Source organism: Trichechus manatus, unplaced genomic scaffold (genome assembly GCF_000243295.1).
Source record: "Trichechus manatus latirostris isolate Lorelei unplaced genomic scaffold, TriManLat1.0 scaffold00238, whole genome shotgun sequence".
Taxonomy (NCBI): Eukaryota; Metazoa; Chordata; class Mammalia; order Sirenia; family Trichechidae; genus Trichechus; species Trichechus manatus.
Window position 1 is genome coordinate 2,785,318 of NW_004444174.1, and position 21,073 is coordinate 2,806,390.

A 21,073-nucleotide genomic window follows, 5' to 3' on the forward strand; every position below is an offset into this window, starting at 1 on the left:
TCTGTTTCACTGACCCCTCTGCCTTCCAAGCATGATGTCCTTCTCCAGGAACTGGTCTCTCCTGATAACATGTCCAAAGTACATGAGATGAAGTCTCACCATCCTCGTTTCCAAGGAGAACTCTGGCTGTACTTCTTTCAAGATAGAGTTGTTCGTTCTTCTGTCAGTCCATGGTATATTCAGTATTCTTCACCAATACCATAATTCAAAGACATCAATTCTTCTTCAGTTTTCCTTATTAGTTATATATATGTATAAATACATATATATATAACTATTCTACATATTATTCTGCATATTGAAGGTTTTGTTGGTATATACTATTTATCATGTTAAGGAAATTCTTTTTCATGTGCTAGTTTAGTAAGAGTTTTTTAATCATGAATTATTTCATTCAACAAATATTTGTTTGGCACTTATTATATAGTGGATCCCTGGTGGTGCAGTGGTTAAGAGCTTGGCTGCTAACCAAAAAGCTGGTGGTTTGAATCCACCAGTCACTCCTTGGAAACCCTATGAGGCAGTTCTACTCTATCCTATAGCGTTGCTATGAGTTGGAATTGACTCGATGGCAGAGGGTTTTATTATATAGCAGACATAGTTACAGGTGCTTGAAATACATTAGTAGCCAAAATAGACAAAGATCTCTGCCCTCATAGAACTTATACTCTAGTGGGATAGGGCAGAGGGAGGCAGACAATTCACAATAAACATAATAAATAGGTAAATTATATAGTATGCTAGAAGATGATAAGTGGTATAGGGAAAAAAAAAGGAGCCCTGGTGGTACAGTGGTTAAGCACTTGGCTGCTAACTGAAAAGTTGGAGGGTCAAACAAACCAGCCCATTAGCTGTTCCATAGGAGAAAGATATGGCAGTATGCATCCATAAAGATCACAGCCGTGGAACCCCTGTGGGGCAGTTCTACTTTGACCTATAGTGTCACTATGAGCTGTAATCAATTCGATGGTGGTGGGTATAGGAAAAAAAGAAAAAGTAGAGCAGTCAAGGGGTGTTGGGAGGGTCAAGGGAAGGAGGATGGAGTACAGTTTTAAACAGGGTGGTCAGAGTAGGCCTCATATGAGATTGAACCAAAGACTTGAAGGACTTGAGGGAATTAGCCTTGTGGGTATTGGGAGGAGATGTGTTCCAGGCAGAGGAGTCATAAGTCAATGAAAAAACCTTAAGGGAGGAATGCACCTATCATGCACTACATATTTTAGGATTGTGCAGACTTTGGTTTCATAAAAATTTTGAGATCATATATCAACTAACATTTGGTATGGAGGATACTATAATAAAAATTTATTAGAATGAAAAAAAGTCTCCACAACATACCACATATACAGAAATAAAGGAACGTAAATTAATCTAATCTCATGATACGTAGATATGAATTGATTTCAATATTTTCCTTTAGTATTGTGGTTTAATTTTTTCTTTTTTTTTTGGTAACCACTGAATTGTTTTTCTGAACTCTGGTGATATATCTTTGTAAGTTTTTACAGAATATTGTCACTCTGAGCAATTTAGTTTAGGAAATACTAGGGTGGAAACCTTAGTGAGTCAGATTCTCTTTCTCCCCGAAGTCAAAGAGAATACTCACTTAATCTCTCCTTCTGACCTTTCATCAGATTTTTTTTTTTTTTCCCAAATGAGAAGTGAAATGTTAGTTGCCTAAAACTAGGTACGAAGTTCAGAAATTGATTTAGATAGGGGCAGGTATTTAATTACAGTATCTAACAGATACCTCATGACTGTAACCTTGGACAAGTGAAATCTCAGTTTCTCTTGTGGATGTTGAGCTAAAAATTGTATCTGCCCCATAAAGTCTGTGTAAGGATTAAGTAAACTAAGACATATAAATTATTCTGCACATTGTCAAGGCACATAATTAATGTTGAATCAATAGTTGCTAATATTATTAAACCCAGTGTGACCAAAAAGACTAGAGTCCCTTCACTGCTGCTAGCCCCCTTCTGTGTGCTGCCTCTTCTTCCCACACCACTACCATGTGGTCATTTTTCCAGTGTACCAGAGAAAGCCTTCAACAATTGTTAGTTTAAAAGACAAGCAACTGAACTTTAAATCTTTGAAAGGTGTTCCTTTTTAGAATTTTAAAAAAGATACATTTTACTTCTGTGACTAGAGTTTCAAGTCTCCTTTCAAGTCTTTCAACCCATGGATGGATTACCCCATAAGCAAGGTAAGCACGTTCTTAGGGCATCAACAAAACAGGAGCACCAGTTGTCCAAAGCAAAGACCCATAGATGCCAAGCAGACAGGACACGAGGAAAAGCAAGCGCGCAACAATGATTCAAGAAAGACTCGATTCATTATCCTTGTTATGTATGGAAGTAGATATTGTTCTGCAGCTTAATTATGACAAAATCATTAAAGAATTTGTAAGAGAAAAGAATAGAAAGAAATGTTTTTAATTATAACATGTTAGAGATGAAAGATCTATCTAAAAATAAAATACAGTAATTTGTTGTAATATTTGTTTTCTGATCATTAAATTTTCTTTTATGACATATTTTCATTTGTTCTTTTATAATTATAGCATTTATTAGGAAACAAGCATGAAAATTGAAGTATGAGTCCTTTAAAGCAAATTGGTGAGAGTCAATTTTTGCTTGTGGGACATCAACAGAATTTTACACCGACTGTTGAAACAACTAAGTTAACTGACTCGTTTTTTTTTGTTGCAGAATGTGTGGAATATTCTTTTTGTAGAAAATGTGGTTGTTGTCATAAGGTGCCATTGAGTCAGTTCCAACTCACAGTGACCCTATGTACAACAGAACGAAACACTGCCAAGTCCTGCGCCATCCTCACAATCGTTGTTATGCTTGAGCCCACAGTTGCAGCCACTGTGTCAATCCATCTCATTGAGGGTCCTACTCTTTTTTGGTGAACCTCTAATTTACCAAGCCTGATGTCCTTCTCCAGGGACTGGTCCCTCCTGATAACATGTTCCAAGCATGGGAGACAAAGTCTCGCCATCTTTGCTTCTAAGGAGCATTCTGGCTGTACTTTTTCCAAGACAGATTTGTTCATTCTTTTGGCAGTCTATGGTGTAGTCAATACTCTTCACCAACACCATAATTCAAAGGCATCAATTTTTCTTCAGTTTTCCTTATTCATTGTCCAGCTCCATGTACATGAGATGAATGAAATCACCATGGCTTGGGTTGGGCACACTCTAGTCCTTAAAGTGACATCTTTGCTTTTTAACGCTTTAAAGAGGTCTTTTGCAGCAGATTTTCCCAATGCAATGCGTCGTTTGATTTCTTGACTGCTGCTTCCATGGGTGTTAATTGTAGATCCAACTAAAATGAAATCCTTAATGTCAATGTTTTCTCCATTGATCATAATGTTGCTTATTGGTCCAGTTGAGAGGATTTTTGTTTTCTTTATGTTGAGGTCTAATCTATACTGAAGGCTGTAGTCTTTGATCTTCATCAGTAAGTGCTTCAAGTCCTCTTCACTTTCAGCAAGCAAGATTGTTTTATCTGCATAACTCAGGTTGTTAATGAGACTTCCTCCAATCCTGATGTCCCATTCTTCTTCATATAGTCCAGCTGCTCAGATTATTTGCTTAGCATACAGATTGAATAAGTATGGTGAAAAGATACAACTCTGACACACACCTTTTCTGACTTTAAATCATGCAGTGTCCCCTTGTTCTTTCTGTTGGAACGACTGCCTCTTGGTGTATGTACAGGTTCCTCATAAGCATAATTAAGTGTTCTGTAATTCCCATTCTTTGCAATATTATCTATAATTTATAATGAGCCACAGAGTCAAACACCTTTGCATAGTCAATAAACACAGGTAAACAGCTTTCTGGTATTCTCTGCTTTCAGGCTGGATCCATCTGACATCCGATGTCCCATGTCCTCTTCTGAATCTGGCTTGAATTTCTGGCAGTTCCTTGTCAATGTACTGCTGGAACTGCTTTTGAATGATCTTCAACAAAATTTTACTTGTGTGTGATATTAATCATATTGTTTGGTAATTTCTGCATTCTGTTGGATCACCTTTCCTTGGAATGGGTACAAATATGGATCTCTTCCAGTTGGTTGTCCAGGTAGCTGTCTTCCAAATTTCTTGGCATAGAGGACTGGGCACGTCCAGCGCTGCATCCGTTTGTTCAAATATCTCAGTGGGTATTCTGTCAATTCCTGGAGCCTTGTTTTTCACCAATGCCTTCAATGCAGCTCAGACCTCTTCCTTCAGTACCATCAGTTCTTGATCATATATTACCTCCTGAAATGGCTAAACATAGACCAATTCTTTTTGGTACAGTGACTCTGTGTATTTCTTCCACCTTCCTTTGATGTTTCCTGCATTATTTAATATATCCCCCATAGAATTCTTCAATATTGCAACTCGAGGCTTGAATTTTTTTCTTCACTTCTTTCAGCTTGAGAAATATCTAACGCGTTCTTCCCTTTTGGTTTTCTATCTCCAGGTCTTTGCACATTTCATTATAATTTACTTTGGTCTTCTCAAGCCGCCCTTTGAAATCTTCTGTTCAGCTCTTTTACTTCATCATTTTTTCCTTTTGCTTTAGCTACTCTACATTCTAGAGCAAGTTTCAGAGTCTCTTCTGACATCCGTTTTGGTCTTTTTTTTCTTTCCTGTCATTTTAATGACCTCTTGTTTTTTTCATGTATGATATCCTTGATGTCATCCCACAACTTGTTTGGTCTTTGGTCATTAGTATTCAATGAGTCAAATCTATTCTTAAGATGGCTTCTAAATTCAGTAGGGATATACAGAGTATTTGCAGTGAAGAAGTCATTAGTCTTGTAAAATTCTATCATGTGATCTCCAGCATCGTTCCTATCACCAAGGCCATATTTTCCAACTACCAATCTTTCTTCATTGCTTCCAAATTTTGCATTCCAATCACCAGTAATTATCAATGCATTTTGATGGCATATTTGATCAACTTCAGACCGCAGAAGTTTCTAAAAATCTTCAATTTCTTCATCTTTGGCCTTAGTGTTTGGTGCATAAATTTGAATAATAGTCCTATTAACTAGTCTTCCTTGCAGGTGTATGTATATTATCCTATTACTGACAGTGTTGTACTTCAGGATAGATCTTGAAATTATTTTTGACGATGAACGTGACGTCATTCCTCTTCAATTTGTCATTCCCAGCACAGTAGACCATAAAATTGTCTGATGTAAAATGGCCAATACGAGTCCGTTTTAGCTCAGTAATGCCTAGGATATTGATGTTTATGTGTTCCATTTCATTTTTGATGATTTCCAATTTTCTTAGATTCATAATTCATACATTCCAGGTTCTAATTGTTAATGGATGTTTGCAGCTGTTTGTTCTTATTCTGAGTCGTGTCACATCTGCAAATGTAGGTCCCAAAACCTTGACTCCATCCACGTCATTAAGGTTGACTGTACTTTGAGGAGGCAGCTCTTCCCCGGTCGTATTTTGAGTGCCTTCCAACCTGAGGGGCTCATGTTCCGGCACTATATCAGACAGTGCTCTGCTGCTATTCATAAGGTTTTCACTGGTCAGTTTTATCAGAAGTAGACTGCCATTTCCTTCTTCCTAGTTTGTCTTAGTCTGGAAGCTCCACTGAAACCCGTCCACCAAGGGTGACCCTGTTGGTATTTGAAATACCCAGTGGCAAAGCTTCCAGTATCACAGCACTGTGCAAATCACCACAGTAAGACAAACTGACAGACACTTGGTGGTCATTAACACATAGAGGTTAGGATTTACAGCACATTACAAAATGGAGACTAATTACATCAGATCACAAAATGGAGGACAACGACACAATATAGGGAGTCATGGCCTAGCCAAGTTGACACATATTTTTGGGGGGACACAATCCTCAATCCATGACAGTAATTTTTTTTTTTCCTGTTTATTACCTCTATAATCTCTGAACTAGGAAAATCTCATTAATTAGTTGAGAAGATTAAATAAGATATTATAAAACATCAGGTACTTAATGGGAAGCTCAATAATTGCTGCTTTCTCCTACTTCTCCTCTTTGGCATCAAAACATAAATTAGTATCAGTCATTTTTAAGGTAATTGTGCCAAACTACAAATATTTTGTGACTTGCGACTTTGTTTACGTATTTGAGGTAGGTGTCAAGCATCAATGAAAAGTGTGAAAGAGGAATCCTTTGAGGTAGTTAGGCCTTTGTATTACTGTTAACCGTTCTTGCAAGCATACAGATAATTTTGTTTCCCATAGATAAAACTAATTATGATTATGGGGGATCTAAACCCTTGCCGTTGAGTCAATTCCAACTCACAGAACTGCCCCATAGGGTTTCCAAGGCTGTAGTCTTTGTGGAAGCTGACTGCCAAATCTTTCTCCCACAAAGCAACTCGTGGGTTCAAACCATCGACCTTTCAGTTAGTAACCAAGCTCTTAACCACTGTGCCACCAGGGCTTCTATGGAGGACTAGCTCTACAAATTTTACAAATTTTTCTCAGTTGTTGCATAGGTAACATTGCTACTGTATCTTAACTGTATCTTTACTGTATCTTATATTAACATAAGTATTTTCCTGCCTATTTTGAGCCCTGGTGGCACAGTGGTTAAGAGCTACAACAAGCTATGGCTGCTAACCAAAAGGTCAGTAGTTTGAATTCACCAGCCACTCCGTGGAAACCCTATGGAGCAGTTCTACTCTGTCCTGTAGGGTTGCTGTGAGGTGGAATCAACTCCACAGCAATGAGTTTTTTTCATTTTTTTGGTCACAAAGCTGTGAAGTAAAAAGCAAATCATACAAGATGTTTGATAAGAGATTTATTGTAACTATTTTTATTTTTTCCTGTGGTGCATCTCTCAAAGAGCATTTACTTACCCATGGAAGGGAGGAGCATTCAGGGGGATTAAATCCATTTTTATTTATTTATTTTTTAAGGTAGGATTGGAGGAGACGCTGAGAAAAAGCTCTTTTGGCTGCTTTAAAAGCTAAGGATTAGTAGCAATGTTCTGACCTGAAATTTAGGTCTTGTGATTTCTTTCCAGGAGATTTTTCAGTGCATGTAAAACCTGCCTGCAATAGCCTTATTATTTAATTCAATCTTAATTGGATTCAAACCTTCAAAATCTGAGGTATTGTTGGAAGGCCGAAGAGAAAACAAAAGTATTTTTTTACAGTAATATTAGCTATAAAAAAGTACATTGCCAAGTCACTGAACTTTTCTGCTACAATGTGTATTAGTTTAATTTTGCATATCTATCAAATTTTGAAAGTTTCAAGGATCGAAAACTTAATCCGTAGGGCATATGCCCTGTTCCGCGGAAGATTCAGCCATTTTTCAAAAGGAAGATAAGTTTTGTGCTCAGTGATGTATATTTTAGGAATTTTCCACGTGGTTTAATTATAAGCCCATCCTGATTGTCACAAGAGGTAATCCAGCCTCTCACCTTGTAATGAGACCAATTTCAGAAGAGATACTGAAGGATCAATGCAGGGTGAGCACCTGCTCCCTAAAACAGCTCTTCATACCCTACCCAGAATCACTGAGCACTACCGGACTACTGCTGGAGAAGAAAACGCCCAGAGTGCTTTTCTCTTGCAAGAGATGTGAATGGCCAGTGTGGTGATAAAGCTAAGAAAAAGGCTTCTTTGGATCATCTCCTTCTTCCTAACTCCTAGTCCCGTTACTGACTCTTGGAGAACACTCAAAAGGGTGACGGGGGGGGGGGTCATTTCCATTGTTTTCCTCGCTAAGACAAAGGCGAGGGTGTGTGGGTGGGCGGCAACTGGTGCTCATCCTTTCGGTTGAGTGGGCTGGGTGAGGACCGGAGTAACTGAGTGTGTTTGTTTTGTTTTGCTTTGGAGCACGGCTTCCCTAGGTCCATCCTGAGCCCCTTATGCCCAGCTCTGGGCGCAGGGAGGATGCCGCCAGGCAGCCGCAGCAGCCTCTGCGTCAAGGGGCGGTGGGGCCGGGACTTGCAGCACCCAGTTCTCCGCCCCTACCCCCGCAGCCTTCCCCCACTCCGCAGCTTGTCAGCGCCCGCAGCACCGGAGGGCTAGGCACGTGGGCGCCTCCGTCACACCCTCACTCACACACTCACTTACACACACATGCGCACGCACCCGCGCGCCTGCATCCCGTGCTCCTTCCCTGGCAGACACACAGGCGCTCACGAGTCTCTCCTCCCCAGCCCGCAGGGCAGCGACCCCGAAACCCAACCCCAGGGCCCGCGCTTGGCAAGCATCTGCTACTCTGCAAACAGCTCCTCTGAGGTCTTCATCACAGCCACCACCTGGACCCGGTCTTTTCGCGGCTTCTGCCACTGCCGGGACGAGGAAGCAGCAAAGAGGCGCCCCGACAAAACACACTAACGGTAATGACACGCTCCAAATGCTAAGGACATGGTTGGGGTGGGGTAGGGCTCGCCAGTAACCACCCGGGAGCCCGGGGACCGGGGAAGACCGGAATTGATGGCTCAGACCCTGGAAGGGCTCAGACCTTGTCCTGGCGAACTGTGGGGTGGGGTGGAGTGGAGGAGGGCGGCTCAAAAGCCAGTGGAGGGCGAGGCTGGGCTCGGCGAGTGATCCTCCAGGCTCTGCGCCCCGCACCTGTTCACAATCGAGGGCAAGAAGCGGCGTGTATGGGGAGGCACATGGGTAGAAATGTGCCGCCATCCTTCTTTCTCGTCGTGGAAATTCCCACGGCATCCCCGGGAGACCTACTCGTTTCCCAGTCAAGTCGGGGTTGGATGAAGGGTGGGGTCCGACTTGCGGAAGTCCAAAGAGAAAGCTGGGAGGGTCGGGACCGAGGGAGGCGCTTAGTGAATTGGAAGCCGAACCTCTTGCGGGTGGGCAGTGGGACCGAGAGAAGAAAGAGGCTCATTCCTCATTCGCTTCTCCTTGCTTTTGCAACTGCGGAAGACGACTACCAAAGGCAGGGTTTTCACGTCACTCTAGTTGTCTTTTGCTGGAGACATCCTGCGGTAAATGGTCCTAAAGTCGGGCCTTTTGCCGCGGACAGGGCACGTGGCTGCAGAAGAAGCACAGCTTGCCTGTTTTTTGCGCATCCTGGAATTGGAGAGGGTGGCGGTGATGGTGGTGGTGCTTGGGGATTTTAAGGAGAGAATAGCAAGAATTTGGGAACCTAGACCGTTTCTACGTTTCATTCACATGGCTGGTCTTGTATGGCCGGGGCAGAGGAAGGTTTTGACTATAGGAAGCGCCTTTACGTCTTTAAGAGAACACCAACCTTGTAAAGATGAATGAATCAAAACGCCAGAGACGTCCCTAGGGCAGGAGTGACGCACCCGGTCGCAGGGGCTGCAGGAGTGGGAATTCTTTTCCGTGGGGCAAAGAAGCGACGTCTGACGTGCTTAGTTTAAGGATAGCGAGGCCCCGGGCTCTCGTTTTTCGAGTGTCTCCTTTTCCATACTTCCGCGTGGGGAAATGGCTGGTGGAGTATGACAGGGCGAGATACGGACCCGGCGCGTTGACGTCGGCAGTGTTTGGGTGCTTATGCAAATGAGACTGCTACCGAGCCTCTGGTCGGGCAGTTTCCCTTCCAGGTCTTAAAGGTAGACCGATTTAGTCAGCACCTTTAGTGCGAGGCACTGGAGGAGTGATGAGTTTGCTTTATATTCTGCATTTAGGGTCCTCATCTCCCGTTCTTTAAAGCTGTTATTTACCTTTCGGTGCCTGGATGCTTTTCCAGGACATTGGGGAAAATGTGTTTGCTTTGGGGAGTATCATTCTCTACCGACAAAGCTCCTCACCCCACCCAGCCCTGGCTTCTGCACGCAGATTACTGAGATACAGATCCCGCTATGACTTCGGCGGCTGGTACTGGGCTTGACTTTTAGAAAGAAGGTACTCAGTAAATACTTGATGATAGGTTGATTTTTTTTTTTCAAGAGTATGTGCATTTCTCTTATGTTAAATTTAGGGTATTCAACCAACAGAATCATCTATATTATTTTTGTGAGTGCGTTATTACTTTTCCTATCCACATAACCATGCACACTTATTGGAGTAAAATATATTGTTTTAAAATTTATTTCGTTTACCATTTACCTCTAAGTGAAACATTCAGTGTATTCTTATTTTTCAGGAAGACAGGAATTACCACTATTTTGAAAGTAATTATTGATTCAAGAATTACTTAATCCTTCCAGTATGTGTAACTCAAGATGTAATATTTTAATGAAATTTATACGTTTCTAGGAAATAAGTGTCCTGTCACCCAACTAATAAAGTAAATAAGAAATAGTAGGGAATTTTAAAGTTCCATAACTTAGGTATTTAAAATGCCAGTAATCAGATGAGCTGCCTTGTGTCAGTTATTGAAACATTTAAAATAAGTTAATTACTTAAACTCCATATTTATAGTTACTAGTTTATCTACTGATCAAATTTTGCAGTGTGTGTGCTAAGAAAAACCTGTTTGTCCTGTCATAAAATAAAATTTGTGTATGAATAGGTAAGAAATTTGCATTTAAAAAAAATTATGAGGTTATCGTCCAGATAATTAAAAAACCATTGATTTAGAATGGCAGATCACAAAGAGACCTCAAGTATTAGAATGGCAGATCACAAAGAGACCTCAAGTATTATCAAGAGTTCCAAAAGCTTTTCTTTTACTTCTCATTTTTTTAAAACTTCTTTTGGAGAGTATGTTAGTTTTTTATTACTGCCTACATATAGGTGCTTGGGGTGCAGTGGTTACTGAGATCGACTGCTAACGCAAAGGTTGGTGGTTTGAAACCACCAGCGGCCCCGTGGGAGAAAGCAAGCTGTGGAAGCTGGCTTCCATAGAGATGTACAGCCTTGGAAACCCTATGGGGTCGCTATGAGTTGGAAGCTACTGGACGGCAGTGGGTTTTATAGGTGCTTGGAGATATTAATATGGTCCTATGAAGAGTAGATTTTAAAATGGTTTTTCAGCAGATGGCATTAAGAGTAATCCATGGCCGTAGTCTGATGCATGAAAAACATTCAGGTTTACATGGCAAGAAGTTATAGACTTATTTCCAATTTGCCTAATAATTTGAATCTTAACTACTCCTCTGACTAAAACCAACCAACCAACCAAACAAAAACCCTGTTGCTGTCAAGTTGATTTTGAGTCATAGTGACCCTATAAGACAGAGTAGAACTGCCCTATAGGGTTTCCGAGGAGTGGCTGGGGGATTTGAACTGCCAGTCTTTTGGTTAGCAGCCGTAGCTCCCCATAGCTCCTAACCACTGCACCATCAGGCTCTACTCTTCTGACAGTATTTGGTAAATAATATTTTGATGAACAAAAATTTATCTGCTCAAATATTCTTTGATTAATACTTACCATTCTTTTCTTTTTCTGTGACTAACAAACGCTAAGGTTAGACTGGAGCCCTGGTGGCACAGTGGTTAAGTGTTCGGCTCCTAACCAAAAGGTCGGCGGCAGTACAACTCCACCAGCTGCTCCTTGGAAACCCTATGGGGCAATTCTACTCTGTCCTATAGGGCCGCTATGCAACTATGAGTCGGAATCAACTGGAGGGCAACGGTTTGTTTGAAGGATAGGCTGGGCTACAGGGTAGTTTAAATGCGTGGTATCATAGACTTGATACAACAAGATAGAGCTATTTTCAGCTTGAAGGTCACTTTGTTTCCTTGTGATTAATACACTAAGGTAGTCCTTACACTATAAGATTGATTGATAATTATCCTTGACTAGAATGCTTATCTTGGGAGCTTTTTACCTGTCAGGTTAGCAAAGATCAAAAAGATGACTCACCGTATTAAAGAACACAGAGGGAAGCAGACACGCATGCATTTTAGGGGATAGTGCACACTGGACAACCTCTGTGAAGGGCTATTTGGCAATATTTATCAAAATTATAAAATTTACATACCCTTTGATTAAGCAGTTCCACTTCTAGGAATTTATTCTACAGATATGCAAATGCAAGATATACAAAGTTATTTGTTGGAACACTGTAGCGGCAAATTATCACAACCTAAATATATGATACGCTCACATGCTACAGTATCATTTTTTTTTTAAGTGAGGAAGCTATTGTATAGAAATAAAATTTTTTTGAAGATTGATTAAGTGAAAACCAAGATGCAGAACTATGCATATAGAAGCATTTGTGTAAAAAGGAGAGGAAGACCCATTAGCTTCAATATTCACGAAATATCTCTGGAGGACTTTGGTTATTTATAGGGAGGAAGAGGCCAACTAGATATTCTGCGGCAAAATGATGAGAGAATATGTTCTTTAATATCATATTACTATACTATTTATTAAAAAAATACAAATTAAAAAAAATTCTAAAGTGACACTAACAACTGAAAACCCCTGCAAAGCAGTTTTCAGACATAAGATATAAAATTAGTAAGGCACATGGGTATTTTGTTGTTTTTCAATTTATAAAAAATTTCCTATTTATATTCCTGGTAATAATTATCTTAGAGTAGCAGATGACAATTGGTAGATTCTTTTAGTCATTTATATCAGCACAGAAATACATATTTTTTTAGTGTGTATACTGAAGTTTTTTGTTGTTCCATTTTTTTTGAGAGTGGTGTAGTGGTTAAGCCCTTGGCTGCTAACTGCAAGGTCAGCGGTTTGAACCTGCCAGCTGCTCCTCAGGGGAAAGATGTGGCAGTCTGCTTCGGTAAAGATTACAGCCTTGGAAACCCTATGGGGCAGTTCTGCTGTGTCCTGTAGGGTTGCTATGAGTTGGAATCACTTTGATGACGTCGGGTTTGGTTTAGGTTTTTACCCTTCCTGGTTTAAATACAAATATATGCTCTGCATACATTTAGAACCACATCAGACAGTGTTATACTTTTTTCTTCAATTTTCAAACGTAATTTAGAAAACTCAACAGGAGAAAAATGTATTGACCCATGTTTTTACTCTTTCCATTTTTCTTTCTTCCTCATGTTCCACGATTCTTTCTTTTACCATTTCCTTTGTGTTTAGAGAACTTCCTTTTGCCATCTTTTTAGGGTAGGTTGGCTCACACAAATTCTCTTGGTTTTCCTTCATCTGAGAATGTCTTAATTTCCCCTCACTACTGAAGGATATTTTCACAGGATATACAATTCTGGATTGACAGTTCTTTTCTTTTAGCACATGTAAAATGCAGTTCTACTTCCTTCTTATTGCCATGGGTTCTAATGAGAAATACGTCATTTGAAATGTAGGTAGGGTGCCATTTCTTTCCCACTACTTCCAAGATTTTTTTCTTTGTATTTAGTTTTCAGAAGTTTGATTATGATGTGTCTGTAAAAACAGCATGGGGGTAGTGTCTGACTTCTTCCAACCCCACAAGGGGGAAGGAGAGCCAAGATCAACAGCGCAAGGCTGACTCCCATGAGGTGGAGGCCAGACAAGCCTCCTTTCTCTGCCATCTCTACCAATTCCCACACCAATTGTCCCTCCCATAGCACTCTCTACTGGGTTTGATAATTCTTTGCAATGGCCACACAGAACTCACAGACCATACTCACAATATGGGGTTTATTAGGGAATTAATAGTTAAAACTGAGGCTCAAGAACACTCAGGATACAGTTCTTCCAACAGGATAGCCTCTCCTCAGCTGTGCTCGCAGGCACACCTCTCCCTGGCCCTCAGTCTCTGCCCAGAGGCACTCAGCTTTCTCTCTCTGTGGGCCTGGGAAGGCCACTGCACCATCTCCTGCTGCCAGGTCTCTCCTGCTGGTCTCTCCTTCCTTGGTGGTGGTGGGCTCCTCATCTCTGCTCTGCAGTTGGCTCTCTTTTAGGGCAAAACTGACCAATCCCCTTGGTAGGCCACAATTACCTAATCACACAATCACCTGGGTGGGAGTTACAAGACCGTGGCTAGAAAGGCCAACACAGAAGTAATTAATCACACTGCAGGCCACCCCCTGGCTTTTCTATCCAAGGTTCTTTCATATTTGGAGGCTAACTTCCCCCTCAAAATCATTGTATCAGTCCAAAACGGTCATTAACAATTAGTCTGTCAAGACTCCACAGGGTGAGGTTACTCAGGTATCAGCCGTTCAGATTTGCTGCAGGTGTCCATCTGATTTGGTCAGGCTTTCCAACAGTGTGTCTCATCTTCACTCCTTCTAGCCTTTGATAAAATTTAACTGAGAGGATTATTCCCTTGCTCCAAGTCTCATGAGGTATCAGCATAAGCAAAACCTTTAAGGGACTTTAAGTTTGGCCACTATACTCCAGTCCAGCAGTGCCTCCCCCTTAGTCCACTCTTTTACAGTTACAGCTTCTACAATTACAGTTTTAACAATCACAAGTAACCCTGTTAACAGTTAACATTCACAGCTGAATCATACACCTTCTCTTCCCTAGACCCATCAGGAAAAGAGGAGTCTATTCAGTGGAGATCCTCCCTTGTTCCCCTCATTTTGTATAAGCGCACTCATGAAAGCATGTAAGCTAGCCACTTCATGCCTTTATCTCCCCCTATAGATAGCCAGTATTTAAATTGCCTGTCCCTATCAAACCAGTACTCTGAGGAGACAAGCATGTTCCTTGGTCTTGAAGAATCTTCAGTTCCCGTTGAAACTTTGAGCATCTGCACTCATAAGCAAAGTCCAGTCCAGAACAAGCCATCAACTTGCAGCAGTCTACACCAGCTCACGGTGTCACACATCTTTCTCTTCATTCGGTTGGGTTCTGGTCAGCTCATCCCTAGCCATCCAAGCTAGGTCATAATGGGTTGCATCCTTAGGCTCTAGAGTTCATAAAACACCGCCTAGCACTTCAGACAGCCTTTTCACATACTGTCATCCCTAGCCCCCTTGGGCTTGGTCAGCAGGTTCCACTCATAAACTTCAGGAGTCCAACAACTCCTTTTACTTCTGACCAGCCAGCCCTTCCTCTCTCTCTCATCTCTAGCCCCAGTGGGCTGGGTGAATGGGTGCCAGTGGAACATGTCCAGACTCAGCCTGTCTCTTCATTGCTGCACGTCCTCCACTTCCTTGTTGTACAGTCACAACAAGCAAGAAGACCAGACTGCCTACTTACTGGCTTCCTTTAACTTTCAGTCCTGGAAGAGGGTTCCTTCCGATGGGCACTGACTTTTCCTGCCTCAAAGAATCCAACAGCAGACTGCTTGCTGGAAATTCAAAAAGTGAAGAGCCACTTTTTTTTCTGTAAGTTCTTCCTTAAAGTGCAAATCTTCTGTTCTCTCAGCAGTTCTGGGTGGTTCTGCATGTCTTTTCAAATGCAAAATATGGGTGAGGCTCAGGTTTTTGACGCACTCTATACAGAGGGCTACTGGCTTAAACAAAAAGCCTGTGTTTCTCTCGAACAAATTCTAGTTCCCCTTTTAGCATATCCAATTAAGTATTGGCTGAAGGCGGAGTTGCACACCCTCTGTAATCTATAATACCCAATATTCATTTGTATCATACATTCAGGTCTGTTTTACAACGCTAAGCAGGAGAAACATTCAGTATCCATAGTACATTCAGATAAACGCATAATCCTATAACACATAACCATTTTTAAACATTCCAGTTTAGTCTTTCTGCACCTTGACTGTCTTCCCATTCATATGCATACGGTCTTGGGCCTCTGGCTGGGTGGAACCAGAAGACCCTGACCAGCTATCAATCCTCCTGCTTATCTAGCCTTGGCTTTTACCGCAGGCCACTCCAGGTGGGGCTTTTCAGCCATTACAGGTGGCAACAACCAATGTAACCATCTAAGAATCAAAAGTTTCACTTCCCAAGCCTCTTTGTCCCATGCTTTCACGAGTCTGGAGCCATTGCAAAGAATCCTGCTTCTGACACTGACTGTAAACATGGCATGGGGGCAGTGTCTGACCTCCTCCAAGCCCACGGGAGGGAGAACCAAGATCAACAGTGCAAGGCTGACTCCCGTGAGGTGGAGGCCAGACAAGACTTGTCTCGCTTCCATCTCTACCAATTCTGACACCAACTCTCTCTCCCACAGCACTCTCTACTGGGTTTGATAATTCTTTGCAATGGCCACACAGAACTCACAGACCATACTCACAATATGGGGCTTATTAGGGAAATAATAGTTACAATTAAGGTTCCAGAACACTCAGGATACAGTTCTTCCAACAGGATAGCCTCTCCCTGGCCCTCAGTCTCTTCCTAGAGGCACTCAGCTTTCTCTCTGTGTGGGCCTGGGAAGCCCACCATGCCATCTCTTGCTGATAGGTCTCTCCTCCCTTGATGGTGGTGGGCTCCTCATCTCTGCTCTGGAATTGGCTCTCTTTTAAGGCAAAACTGACCAATCCCCTTGGTAGGCCAAAATTACCTAATCACACAATCACCTGTGTGGGAGTTACAAGACCATGGCTAGAAAGGCCATCACAAAAGTAATCACACTGCAGTTCGCCCCCTGGCTTTTCTAGCCATGGTTCTTTCATATTTGGAGGATAACTAGTGTCCTAGTGTGGATTTCTCTGTGTTTATCTTACTTGGAATTCATTCAGCTTCTTGAAACTTTAAGTTTGCCTTTTGCCAAATTTTGGAACTTCTTAGCCATTATTTGTGTACTTTTTTTAGTCCTGCCCTCTTTCTCTTCCCTTTATGGGACTCCAATGGCAATAATGTTATACGTTTTCTTATAGTCTCTGTTATGGATTGAATTGTGTACCCCCAAAATGTGTGTCGACTTCATTAAGCCATGATTCCCAATATTGTGTGATTGTCCTCCATTTTGTGACCTGATGTAGTTATCCTATGTGTTATAAATCCTAACCTCTATGATGTTAATGAGCAGGATTAGAGGCAGTTATGTTAATGAGGCAGGATTCAATCTATAGGCTTACGTTGTATCTTGAGTCAATCTCTTTTGAGATATAAAAGAGAGAAGCAAGGGACCTCATTACCACCATGAAAGAAGATCGAGGAGTGGAGCACATCCTTTGGACCCAGGGTCCTTTCACTGAGAAGCTTCTAGACCCAGGGGAAGATTGATGCCAAGACACACAGAGATTTCCAGGGAATGCCAGGCCCACAGATGTTGAAAGAAGACAAGAACCTTCCCCCAGAGCTAACAGAGAGAGAGAAGGCCTTCTCCTAGAGCTGGCACCCTGAATCTGGACTTCTAGCCTCCTAAACTGTAAGAGATTAAATTTATGTTTGTTAAAGCCACTCACTTGTGGTATTCTGTTATAGCAGCACTAGATAACTAAGATAGTTACGCAGGCTCTATTCATTTTTATTTTTCAGTTTTTTTCTTCTTTGTTCAGATTGTGTAATTTCTCGTTTAACTTCACTGATTCTTTACCCTGGCACCTCCATTTTGCTGTTGGACCCATCTGTTAATTTTTTTCAAAAATTGTGTTATTTTATTTTTCAGTTCTAAAATTTTCATAAAGTTCTTTATGTTTCCTTTGCTGACACTTTCTCTTTCTTTGCTGAGAGTTGGTATTTTTTTCTTGTAATAGTGTTTGTAATTGCTCATTAAAGCCTTTTTATGGTGATTGCTTTAATATCCTGGTCAAACAATTCTAACGTTTTTGTCATTTTGTTGTTGGTGTCTATTAATTGTCTTTTTTTATTGAAGTTGTCATTTTCTTGGTGTTTGATGTGATGAGTGATTTCCCATTGAAATCTAGATGTTTTTGTGTATTTTTGTTATAAAACTTTGGATCGTATTTAAACCTTCTATTTTTAAATTCTGTTTTTGGTAGCTTCTTCTGTTACTACTTTGGCAGGGCAAGTGGGGCATCACCTTGTTATTGCCTGCTGGGGATAGAAATCCAAGTTTTCCGTTTTGAGGCTCCGTTGATACCCATGTTGGGGGAAAGGTCTCCTCATTACTACCAGGTAGGTGTTGTAGTCTAATCTCTTTGTGTGGTCTTCACTGACACTATGGGGTAGAGAGCCTAGTTATTACTTGGTTGGAATGAAAGTCTTGGCCCCTCTATTTGATCTTTTCTGGCAAAACCATGGCTGGGGGTTTGGAACACTTTGCTGCAACCTGATGAAGGTAGAAATCTAGGCTTCCCAGTTGGCCTTTGCTGGCATGAGTAGGGCCACAGTTTCACTCTGATGTTAGGCTAGAGTAGAGAAATTATTTTCTAAAAGTTTTCTGTATTGTTATGCTGCTTTTCTCTTTGGTTTTTTGTTTCGAGAGAACAGGCTTTTTTGTTTGTGCTCATTGGCATTTCAAGGTTGCAGACTTCGTCAGCTCCAAGTCTGGGCTATGTGAAGCAAAATGAAAACCCAGGGGGCTCACCACTCTGTCATTCCTGAGGTCTCAAGCTGGTCTGCCTTGTTCTCTCCACCTTTCAGTGACTTATGTTTACTTAATATATAATCTTTAGGATTTATAATGTACTTAGTGGGTAAAACTATGTTTTACTCCATCTTCCCAGAAGTCGAAGTCTGTTGCATAGATTTTTATGTGTTTGAAAATACTTAGATTTAGTAATTAAGTTTTGTATATATGAAACTTATTTTTAGTTCAGAAAATAGATTTATATTTACACTCATGAATATAGGAAGTACCCAGGGAATATTTTTCCTTAGTGATTGATGTTTGTTGGATTCTTAAGGTTGATCAAGAAAGTCTGGCTTTTCCATTTCTCAAGATGTTCTAAAAACAGGACTTTCTACTGTCTTATATTATTTTGTTCATTAAAAGCCTTGAAATTGAGCAAATACTTAGGAGAACAGTTAGGAAATCAAGTGAGAATATGATAGGACCTAGCAACCCAATCAAGATCTTTTCAAACTTCAAAATTTTTATAATTTTTGTAATGATTTGGAATTCTGGTTGTTTAGTTTATGCAGGTGTTTATACAATGGCAATAGACAGTGTTTTTTATTTATATTATATAAAATATAGTGACTTGTCATAAAATAATTTATAAAAAAACCTGATTGTATTATTTAAAGGTAGAAGGGGCCATTTTTAGTTATCTAGTGCTGCTATAACAGAAATACATTAAATGGATGGCTTTAACGAAAATAAATTTATTTTCTCACAGTTTAGGAGGCTAGAATTCAGTCCACTGGCTCAAGGAGAATATAGTTTCTCACTCTGTCAGCTCTGGGAGAAGGTCCTTGCCTCTTTTTAGCTTCTGCTCCTCAGTTCCTTGGTGATCATGTGCTGTGGCATTTATCTCCTCCCATCTGTGCTTGCTTGCTTGCTTCTGTGCTTAATCTGCTCCTTTTATATCTCAAAAGTGAGTGGTTTAAGACACACCCTGAACTGATATGGCCTGATTAACACAGAACTCCTATTCCCAAACGGGATTACATCCATAGATACAGGAGTGTAAGGAAAACCTATGAACCAGAATCAGTATAAGGCTGGATTCTATGAGGCAGAGATCAAAAATACCTCAGTTTTCTCACTTCTGTATTATTTCTGACAGCAGCCATTCTCCCCATGGCACTCTGTTTCTCTTTTGGGTTCAATAATTCGCTGCAACAGTCACACAGAACTCACAGACTATACTGACGATTATGTGGTTTATTAGGGTAACAATGCAGAAGTAACAGGATACAACTGAGGATACAACTAACTCAAGGTCAATGGCAGGAAACTCAGGATACAACTCAGGGAAAGGTATACAGGCAAGGTCTGGGAAGGTCCCTGAAGCAGAGAACGTGTCTGTCTCTGTCAACCAGGACAGCTTCAGATAAGCTCCTGGCTGGAATGGGTCTTCTCAGGGGAACTCTCAGGCAGCTCTCCTCGCTATTAGGACAGCTGTGCCGTCAGGTTCCAGGGTTTTTATGACAGCCCACGTACTGCTTGTCAATTAGAAGGTGGGCTCCCTAATCAATCCATGTAAAGCTCAGCTACTAGGTGGGGCTCCCCAGAGAATCTGAGGAAAGGTCAGCTACCAGGCAGGGCTCCCCAGCCAATCCAGGTAAAGGTCAGATGCAGGGAGGCAGCCAGTCCTGGTAAAGGCCAACTACTGGGTTGGGCACCTCAGCCTATCCTGGTGAAGGTCGGTTACTGGGTGGGGTTCCCCAGGCTAACCAGTTAAAGTTCAGACCTGTGGGCGGGGTCCCCAGCCAATTTGTATAAAGGTCCGCCTGAGTGGGGCTCAGGAACCAGGACTAAAACAGCCAAATAGCTTTTTGGTAAAGTAATTCCATAGGGACCCACAGGTTAGAATTTACAGCACATATTTTTTGGGGACACGATTCAATATATAACAAAGCCCAATAAATAGCACATCTACCTTCCCTATCTGAGTTATGAGCTGCTTGGTAAGTAACTTTAAGCCATGTGGAAAAAAGTTTGGTACAATCTGTAGAGCTTTTTCAGATCATGCACTTGTTTTGTGCGACTGTAGCTGTATGCAATTTTATCAAATGTGTAGATTTATGTAACCTCGCTACAGTCAGTAAAATTAACTATACCATGTTGCTATACTCTGTCGTGCTACCCTTTTATAGCATGCCCACTTGCCTTCTCCATCCTTAACCCTTGGCAATCATTAATCAGTTGTTTATAATCATGTTATTTCACTAATGTTATGTAAATGGAATCATGAAGTATAGATCCTTTTGAAACTAGCGTTTTTTTCCTTTTCACTAGGCATCATTTCCTTGAAGTTTAAGTTGTTGCACAATCAATAGTTCATTTTTTAAAATTTTTTTTGCTAAGTAGTATGCCGTGGTATAGATGTACCGCAGTTTGTTTAATCATTCATCCATGAAAAGATATTTGGGGGGATTCCCGTTTTTGGATATTACAAATAAAGCTGCTATGAATGTTTCTGTGTGAGCTTCTGTGTGAAAGTAAGTTTTTATTCCCCTGAGGTAAATGCCTAAAGTTACAATTACCGGTCATATAGTAAGTTTGTTTTTAGTGTTAAAAAGAACTGCAAAACTATTTTCAAGAGCGCCTGTACCATTTTACATTTCCACCAGCAGTGTATGATTGATCTAGTTTTCTGCATCCTCTCCAGCATTTGGTGCTGTCACTGTTTTTTACTTTCGTCATTCTGATGGGTGTGTTATAGTTAATTTTTTTTGGACAAACTACACTAATAATAATGTGTAAATTGTGATATTGTGTTGTCATTTAAAAAAAATGTTTCCCCCTTTTGATTGGCTCTTTGTTTTTTATCTTTTTTATTAAT

General features: G+C 41.0%; 1 protein-coding gene across 1 annotated transcript in view; it reads left to right on the plus strand.

Moving 5' to 3' along the window:
• The first annotated feature begins 8,200 nt into the window (after positions 1–8,200).
• SLC6A15 (solute carrier family 6 member 15) overlaps positions 8,201–21,073 on the plus strand; it is a 66,255-nt gene continuing 53,382 nt past the window's right edge. Inside the window, exon 1 of the mRNA XM_023743143.1 lies at positions 8,201–8,362. The gene's annotated coding sequence lies outside the window, so the exon portion shown is untranslated. The remainder of the gene's footprint in view (positions 8,363–21,073) is intronic.